This window comes from Anopheles darlingi, chromosome 2 (assembly GCF_943734745.1).
Source record: "Anopheles darlingi chromosome 2, idAnoDarlMG_H_01, whole genome shotgun sequence".
Classification (NCBI taxonomy): domain Eukaryota; kingdom Metazoa; phylum Arthropoda; class Insecta; order Diptera; family Culicidae; genus Anopheles; species Anopheles darlingi.
In genome coordinates, this window is record NC_064874.1 from 275,001 (window position 1) to 285,000 (window position 10,000).

Below are 10,000 nucleotides of genomic sequence, written 5' to 3' on the forward strand. Positions count from 1 at the left end.
CAAGCGGTAGTCGCCTCGTACCACCTTTCACAATCCCCTCCCCCGGGAGGCTCCAAAAAGTTTCTATCCATAAAACACTCAATAAAATGCATCTGGAATAAAATTTATTTTACGTACCGTGAGCGCCAAACTTTTTATGTTTTCCTCCTACCTCGCACACCGCACTGCAAAGCCGACCTCGAACATACCCATCTCTACCCTGCGCAAAGGTTCGCTGAGACAGTGGAGAGTAGAGTTTTGTTTCGCCGAAAAACTTGCTTCCGTCCGTGCCCCAGGTCAAGTATGGACTGGCCGGATCATGTTGCTTTTGGCATTTTGCGGTCGCACAGAACGGCACGTTTGTGTCCTTTTCCCTTCGTTTTCCGCGTTCTTTAGGGCCTAACAGTGTAGAGTAAAAAAAATCTTGAGAAGAATAGCAGCTGCTTCATTTCGATGGCTGCTGTCAGTGCATGTTCAACGGTGGGGCCTTCATTTCGTCGGGCAAGCTACCTTGAACCGGTAGGACCGTCCGTGCAGCTGAGATTAGCATTGCTGATTTTTAATGTCCAAAAAGATTAAAGTTTCCAAAATGCAAGTCAACAATTGATTTTGCTTTTTAAAAACCGTTCCTCAGACAAACGAGGGCTAGTGGTGAAAAGTTTAGGTAAAGCTGGTTAGAATATGGAGCAGCATTAGACCCAAACGTTGGTCAAGTGGAGTGTGAAATTTGATCATAAAACGGTATCGTCCTGGAACTCTGTCGATCGGCTTACAACTTGACCAACGCTTGGCAATGAAGGCATCGGATGGCAAGGCAAAGCATTATCCGGTCATCGACATCCTCTTTCGGTCCGCCGCAAGGTAGGTTGGCGTGATTTTACGGGGTTGCATTTTTGCCAGAAACTTTCTCCCCAAAACATACGGCTCTATCAGGCTCTTCCTACTCCCGGAGCTTATGCTGCAAACCGTTCCCTGGTGCTTAGTTGCTTCAGCCGGTCGGAGAGATCGGAAACTGGTGGCCAAAGTTTGTTCGGCCATTAAAAAGGCAACTTGTGGTGCAATGCAAGGCCACCGTTGCAGGGGTTTGAGCAGCAGACGTGTGGCGGAGAGCCAGAGGGCAAAGTGCTTGTGAAATTTCGCACATCATAAAATGCATCCATTGCGAGACCGCGTGAACTGTGGCCAGCAGACGATTCCAGAGAGTAAGGTGGCGACCATCAAAAATTGAGTATTTTTAGGGAAAAAACCTCCATCAAAACTCGTTGCGGGCAAGGCAAGCAGCATGGAGCATTAATGGTCACTACCAAGCCAATGCAGACAGATCATAAATTAGGGTTTGGGCTTCACAGCTGGTTCGATGAGCAATGGTCCATAAAAATGGGAACATCAATTATGGAAGTGATTTTGGGCAGCTCTACTTCAGATGATACAGTACTCTCTTTGACTTCTTGAAGATAGTAAGTTGGTCCTTTGTTTTAAAAGCTTAAAGATGATTCGTAGTGTAAAATTATACCTAAACACCTACCATATTCCCCCGGAAATTGGTTAACTTTAAAGTATTTTCTTTTGTATTGAATCGATCCCTAGCTGTGGTATTTCAAATTCCAACATTTATCATTTTTTGTTACCTTTTTCGTCTTCGGTTAGCACCGTTCTCCAAAAGTATTCCTCGATTACCTTCAGTTTTCAGTTTTAATCATCATATTTTCCGGCTTTCATCCCATGGTCCCGCGAATGGCGCATCATGTTTTCGAACAGCCAAACGAGCATAATTATTATTTAAATTGACCCGATCGATCCCCGGTAACACAGACAAGGCTTTCTCAAACTGGAAAGTACCGTGGGTTATCGTTTTTTTGGTTTTGGATCCGGAAGGACTTGGTATCGTGTTTGCCGATGCTCCGACCTAGCGGAATGATGCTTTCGCGTGGAAATGAAAGGAATTAAAGAAATTTTAATAACCACTTTTTGGATTGATTGCTACTGCTCGGGGGGAGGATATGGGTAGAAATTGAAAACATGTTTGGCATGAAACAGTTTGGTTTTGAAATTGGTTTTCTTTTCTCGTGGGAGTTTAAGGAACAGGTGTTTGAGATGCTATACCCGCGCAGTGATGATGTAAAATAAGAGTTTCATAAGCCAAATTGCGTAGCAATACTTTAAAAAATTTTAATTAATTTTACATACAGTCTGAGTCGGAACGGTATTAAAGAATTCTTCACGTTTTGCTGCCATAGACAACCAACCGTAATTGACGAGTTCTCTAAAAGGTTGATGTTAGATGCAGCGAAAATGTTTGGAAATGTGTAAATAATTAAAACCTACCATCAACCTAGCATGTTTAGTCGCGTTGGGAAATGATTTTTGTTGGCAAAGTTTGGGCGAGAGCAACTTCATGTTTTTCGCTTGATGCCCAAAGATGGCAAAATTACTTCTTTCATAAGTTCCAACTAAGTGGATGCAGGAAAATGTATAATCTTTTCCGTCAGAAGTAATGCATAATATGCATTCGCGTGGTACCCGGCCATTGGCTGCGATGGAAAGGGTAGCTAGAGAACTGGCAAGCTTCCATCAGGGGGTATTTGCATGCGTATGCGTGATCGTGATGTTAGAGTTTTGTTTTGTGTAGGTACACTATTGTGTTTATGTGCATCTGCACTGAGTTGTGAGCCGAATTAGATAAAGTTTTGCTAGTTAAGTATCTTTCAGCTCGTAGCAACGTTAGGAAGTTTGTTGGGGAAAGAGATTTGGAAGTACGCCTTACCATAAGCAACATGAGCGTATAGTGAAATGAATTGTACATTGATGCTGTTCAAAAATACTATCTTTAACAAAATTATTTTGTGAAACGAAATTTTTTATTGATTATTTTTGATCTTATAGAATATTATAAGTATATTTAGCAATTTGCGTCTTTAATCTAGAAATATAAATTATATTTTGCATATGTTTTACAGATCAATATCGTAAGCCATACATTAAAATTGCCTGTTCGCCAGCCACAAATAACGAAATTGCCTGTTCGCCAGCTACAAATAACGAAAGAGATCAATCTTTCTGTTATCACGTTTTACTATCAAACATCTTCTCAAACAACGCAAACTGTCTGTGCAAATCGTATCTGTTAGCTAGTTCTCGATTAGCCTGTTAACGTCTTCTGGTTCCACTAAAAGGGTTTAAGATTGAGAGATACTCTTTGGATGATTTACATAAGCTAGCAAGCTGGTAATGCCAACGCACAGATCGTTATCCTTGCCATTGCTTGCAAAGCATAACACCCTGTAGCAGACGACGAGTTTGATGCTCAACACCAAAGATGGAAGGAGTGAAACAGTTTATGGATGTTGAACACGTCCAACAGAGACCAACGCCGTTACATGCAAGCACCGTGTAACTAACCGTGGAGCGATTATGAAGATTAAGCTGTGCTAATTGTGGTGAGTGGATTGGTCGCCCTTTTGAGTCAAGGTTCCATTTATTAGGAGTCAACTAGGTTTTGTGATGAGTACAGGAAATGGTAAGAAGATTGAAATAATGTTGGGATGTGTGTGACAGCAGCATGCAAACGTTTTGAGTAAAAAAACATGCTAAATAGTGGAATATATTTGATCATTGCAGCATCTATCCAGGTTAAGTGATAAAACGAGACGACCTCGAGACGAATTTATGAAAATGTAAGTATAACATTGATATTAAGAAATAAATAGCGCTAAATTGGTATAATTTATACGTGGACTTCGAAAATTGATTCTAAAATAGTTTTAAAAGATAACAAACTCAGTGACTGAAAAACCATCCATTACTATTAAAAACATTTTGACGGTGTAAAGCAGTCGTTTATTGTTGCTGGGTCGTGGGGTAACAGATCATTGTCCATGGTCTCCGATGGTGTGAAATGAAGAATTCCAAGTGTTTGACATGGTACACACATTCAACAGTCTATCACCGTACCACAAACGCTACGCCTCCGAGATGATCAAAGAAAGCCCTAAAGGACATGGTCTTAGAGCAATCTTGGTGAGCAGTCACGCTATTGGGTGCCCTCAGAGGGTCTTCCAGGGAAACCCCGTCATTCCGTTGCATGCGAGCGTGCGTATCGAGTTGATTGTGGTCGGAGAAATAAAACACGCAGCCCTTTCGTGTGATTGAACATCCTCATCTTCATCCTATTGGTTGGAAACGCCTGACAGATCGCAGGTCGAGAGGATAGGTGCTACCGAGCACGGAGAGCGAGCACACGCTACTGGAAGCGTTTGGCTGCCAATTGAGTGAAATCGAATCAAAAGCTTTGGAGTGTGGCCCACCGCAGATCTTACGGTGCTTCTTCTACCAACATTCGGGGCTTTGGCTCGTGGCTTGCGGTTTCTTTGCGGTCGGACCGTTGACGAGATCGTTGGCCTTGAGCATATCAAACGCACGCCAGCAACAACAAACCATTGAGGTGTAGGCCACATGGAGGATGGGGTTATGCTTTGTGATACAATATTTGATCATTTGATGTCATCGTTCGAAATTGACACCTCCTTCGTCGTAGGGGCACAATTGTTGGTTTGTTGGTTGGAAAAATATCGATTGTTTATATGTCAGATGGATTTGGCTTTGTCGTGAGTGAAGCTGTTTTTATGCTATTATAACAACGTCAACAGGAAAGCTTAGGAATCTGTCATAAAACGATTGGTAGGAAGAGGAAGTACGAAGTCCTTTAAAATAAAATAAGGTTTAGTGCTGTCGCAATGATGAATTGGTTCGTAAAACAGTTGCCCAATGTTGCTTTCCCGTTGGAAATTACTAATTTACCATAAACGAAAAAAAGGCAATCGAGGTCAAATGTTCGACAAGTGAAAATGTAAATCCGTCATTTCATGCGTAATTGAATATTTCATACCTCAAAACCCCGCCCCAATATTAAAGGTCTGTGTTAGGTTCGAGGATAGCAGAGAGAGAAGATACTGAGGAAAAGCTAGGGTGGGCAATGATCGATTGGGCTCTAAAAGGTCGAAGGTGGTGGAATGCAAACATCTTTGCGATCGCTGAGAAGACTTACCATGACCAATAGGCCCCCTCAGTGGATGAGCTGTCGAGCGGGTCGCGAAGGTAAAAACAAGGAATGTTGGAAAACTGGCGAACAGTGGTTATTGGTATTGTGAAATCCAAAGGCGGACAGAGGCACAGAGCGGCAATGATAGCGGAGAGGGGGCTGCTAGGGATGCGGAAGAAACCAATCATTGCGTAATTTTCACTGTTTCGCTTTTACTATGGCCTCAGATATTGAAACGGGACTGAGGTGGAACAGTAATAATCTGAGGTGGGTATGAGTGGTGAGATTATTTGACTTTTCTCTCGAAGAGGAAATCTGTTGTACCGGAACGGTTCACAGAACAAACGTGCGAAGTGATAATCGAAGCTTGGTTTGCCTAATTTTATGCTGTGTGATTTAGAATGCCTCGGAGTCTTGGTTAAAGGTTTTGTTGATTATTCTTACACTGTTTTAGCAGTATAAATTGAGCGGGACTTTACGCCTCGGTTTGTGTGCCTTCGTATTGATTGATGTTTGCATAAAGTGGTCGACTTTGGGGATGTATAATTGTGGCAAGAGAGCTGCCGGAAGCAAATTTCCCAAATCGTTAAGTTGGAAGTAGATTAAGCTATTCGAATGCGTGCCACGAATTCCACAGAGATAGATTAGAAGAAATGAAGTGTTGACGGGATGATGATGATTGAAAAAGATTACTTTCGTTTGAGTTTTCTAAAATTACAATTAGGGCTCTAGGAAATAAGATGCCACGCATGTATGTACTAGTAGACGGAATAAAGAGATTTGTGTTAATAAATCGATGCTTAATTTGGTGAATTGCAACACATTTTATTTGAATCAGTTTTCTGTAATACATAGTAGGCTATGATTTTACCGATTTTAAATTCAGTTTAGTTGAAATTCACCTATAAAATATTCGAAAAATCTATTTTAGAAATTAAAACAGGCTAGTAATGTTTGGCTATATGTTTACACTATTACAATGTTCACTCATCAAAAATTGCTTACCTCTCGAAATCGAATGTAAAATCAGCCGTTGATGACAACATGCACGAGGCAATATTTGTATAAAATCTGCAAAACGAAATATTGCCGGCTCTTCTTTCTCAGCTGGTGCTGCTGCTGCAGCAAATATCAATGTTTTGCTACACTTTCCACATCAACGCCTGCACCGATGCATCGACTTATGTAGTAAGAATAACATCACCCCTTCGGCATCATCCAACATCTTAGAATGTTTGTGAACGGGAGGAATAAATATATGTTCAGTCAGCTGCTTCAAGTTCTTACTCGTTCTAGGAACCGGAAAGCCTTACCCAGAGGTTTCTCTCGTGATTCTGAAAAACATCTCTCCGGACTTATTGGTGGGTTGGAAAACGACGTAGAATTTCAAACAACATTCCGACCATCTTGCCGTACGGCTGGTGTTTACCTCTTGCCGACGCCATTGGCGGAGGGTAGTGTCCTTCGAAAGACGAAAGAACTATAACCACTAGTAGGCATTGATGCACGTGATATCCACCCATTGGTAAGCACACACGTTCTCTGTTCGAGTACCGAGTTTGAGGGTGCATACGTGAGGAGTCTCAAGGGTACTGTGGCATACCACCAAACTGAGTCTGGTGGTCGTTTGCATTTGTCTATCTTTGGTCCATTAGAGACGTTTCCGACCTTTTACTTGAGTGCGTTTGTGTGCGGGTGGTTGTGTGTGTCTGCTCGCTTCATATAGAAATGAGAAATCAGTACGCAACAATGCAGCAACGCTGCATTGTCAACAGGCAGCAGCTAACTGTTCCGACTGCGTAAATCCTCATCTGTCGTTATCTCCAGGGATTGACACTGCTTTCAGGTCATGTTGCTGAGGTTTCGCATATTAAAATAACGAGTACTGCTAATGAATAGTTCGAGTAGCACTTGAAGAGCTGAGAAGGCATCCAGTAGAGATTGAAGAAAAACATATTCTTCAACATTATTTAAGCCATCAGGTTGCTAGGGCTGTCTATTGTGGGTGGAGGAAACAAAGATTAGAAATAAATCTATCTTCTACACAAACTGTACGCGCCGTTATAGTGTGTTTGTACATTTGCAATGGCAATATTGAAAATAATCATGTCACATGTACATCGCATATTGATACCAGCAGTATTTTTAATTGAATATCACAAAATGTGAAACGGAATATAATATAGGCATATGAGTAGAGGGAATTGTTTTTACATTTTTCACCACAAATATAAATAACTCATTCGCTTCGGTAAATTGTCATTTGATACATAATGTTGTTTCTGATGTGATATTATACAAATTGGTTGGTTGAAATGTAAAGTTACACCACATTGAACACACACGGATGGATGGTAATTCTGTTGCAGTGAGCATTTCCTTGCACTGCGAACAAGCGACAAGCGAACAAAAAGCATGATCTGTGAGTTAAACCGGCGACTCAGGTCATGCTTCATGATGTCTGTCAATCTGAGTCTTCCGGACTCGTGAGTGATTTGACACGGTCTGGTGCATAAATTGCACTGTAGCTCAAAGGATAATTGTCATCTGGTAGGGTTTTCTTGGAGCACCTGAAAGGGTGCCAAGAATGCACGCCGTTCCACTGGTTGAATGATTACCGGAATCCATGGTATGCGATGTCTGTGCTATAGTGAGTTGAATTTTGCTGACTACGCCAATCACCGTAGCTAGCGCACCTTCAAGGTACAGCCGAGAATTGGAAAGCAATTTTCCAGCAGGTTTTGCAACGAAAAACTGCATTTTGTCGACAAATGTCAACGATCAAAAGCTGTTCGTCCTACCATCGGTTGACAGAAAGCTTGTGTCAACTCGCGGGTTGGATGACTGAGACCAGTTACCTTATTTTACAATCTTGTAAGTGTAGAATGATTTATGAAACGGCAGAGGAAAAGAAAACATTTTTATCTGAGATGAAAAACTTTCTTCTCGATGACATACTGGATGGTTTCCATATGTTTTCCGTTCTTTCATATTAGGAAAATGTTTATTGTTAAAAAATGTAATAAAACCATTAAACTAGACTTTTTAAAAATTGAAGCATACATTCTTTTGTAGTTTAATGCTGCACCGCTATATTACTGTTATTTTGTGGTCACTTTTCAAATCAATTCTCTCTGCTTTTACCGCATTACTTTAGTTATATTTTCACGATTCTCAAGTGGAAACCTCAAGGAGTGGTTGAATGTTTTAAGCGTTATTGTGTTTATTTGTGATACTCGCTTTAGTGGCTGCCTGTAGCAGCTGTCGTTTGCCATAGGCAGCTTTATGCTTAACTCCGGCTTCACAGTCTGCCTTGTCTAACCAGCAATATAGTGAGACTTTGGTTGATGCTTGTCTGACACCTGTTACCTCACACGTAAAAAAGAAGATCAAGTTCACGCCCTGGATGAAGAAGTGTTGATGATGCCGCAGACATTTTATGTTTGTGTTTTTATTTTGAGGATGAGCCGAAAAGACTGATACGAATACAACGCACACGTCAAGAGGATTCCTACCATTGAACCACGACCGAGATTAATATCATTTAGTAAGAGTTATTCTATTGTAGCCACATTGCGTTTGGTGAAGGTTGCCAATCTGTACTGCAATGTATGTAACGATTGCTTACACCCCATCTACACGGGCGCGAGAAAGCTGAAAATGAGATGAGAATGAAAGAGTTGAGAATGTCAAATCCATACAAATCCGGAGCGAGAATTTTTCCGCTCGTCTAGAAACCGAGAAAGGAGAGAATGGAGAATTGAGAATTGAGCTACCTGCAAACTACCTGTGAAACAATGCAGTAGGCGTTTTTTGTGTTAGCAACAGTTGTGGTTGCTAAGGAAAAATGATCGTTGGAATCCTTAGACAGCGCTCCAAGCGGCAGCTCGGAGAATTACTCATACTCAAAACGAGAATAGCTCACTTCTCAAAAATTTGAGCAAAAATTCTCGCCTTTTTCATTTTCAGCTTTCTCGCGCCCGTGTAGATGGGGTGTTATACTTCATTCTATACAGGTCAAGCATAAATGGGGCGGAACGAGCGGCACTATTTGTTTTCTGTTGGAATTGTGGTCTAGTCACTTAAAGCCGGTTTGGTGGGCGGTGGGGGGAGGGGGTGGGGGTGGGGATTTATGCCTCAGGCACGTTGGTTGCATTCGGTGGAATTAGCGTGTTAGCAAAGCCACATTAATTAACGGATAGTGCAGGACAAACATTTGCTTGCGGTTGGCCAGTGTGAATGATTTTAGTTGCGGCGTATTTAATGATGTAGGAATGATGTTATGAATAAAAGTAAGTCCTTCATACCACACTAATCAGCATACGAACAACTCGAGAAAAGCCTGAAATCTGACAGTTTCATATGTGGTTAAAATTGTATAAAACGACTCAGCGTCAATTGATTGTTCAGTAAAAAAGGTTCAGCTAATACAATCGTATATTTTATTCTGTAGAATATTCTGCTTGTTATGGTAGTTGATTCAAAATATAGTGACGGTAAGTTTCTCATGCTGTTCAGTTTAAAGTTAACGATTATGTTGATCAATTATGATGACAGACAGCGGTGTTATTTATTCTATGTGAGTAACATTAACGTCAGTTAAAGGATGACGAATATGCCCTTTTCTTCCCAAATTGTCACTCATTCAATATTGTTAAACAAGTACAAACCACAATCAATCGCTCATCGTCAACTATCTCTTCGAGTCCTGATGTATACCCTCTGTGTGGTCGTCGATCATTAGCCTTGTGCGCGTGCCTGACTACGTCGAAAGCAACGCGTTCGTTACCTAACTTCCCGGTAGTCTCCGTAACTTGTTCTGTTCCCCTGTGCAAACAATGGAACATACCAACAAAGAAGGCGTATTTTCCGCTCGAAACAGTGCTGTTCCCGTTCGCGGGGGGAGAAGTAGGCATAGAAAATCCTTTCAAAGCTCGACACCTCGATTGTTAATCGAGTACACCACCGTGAGAGGGTGCTCCG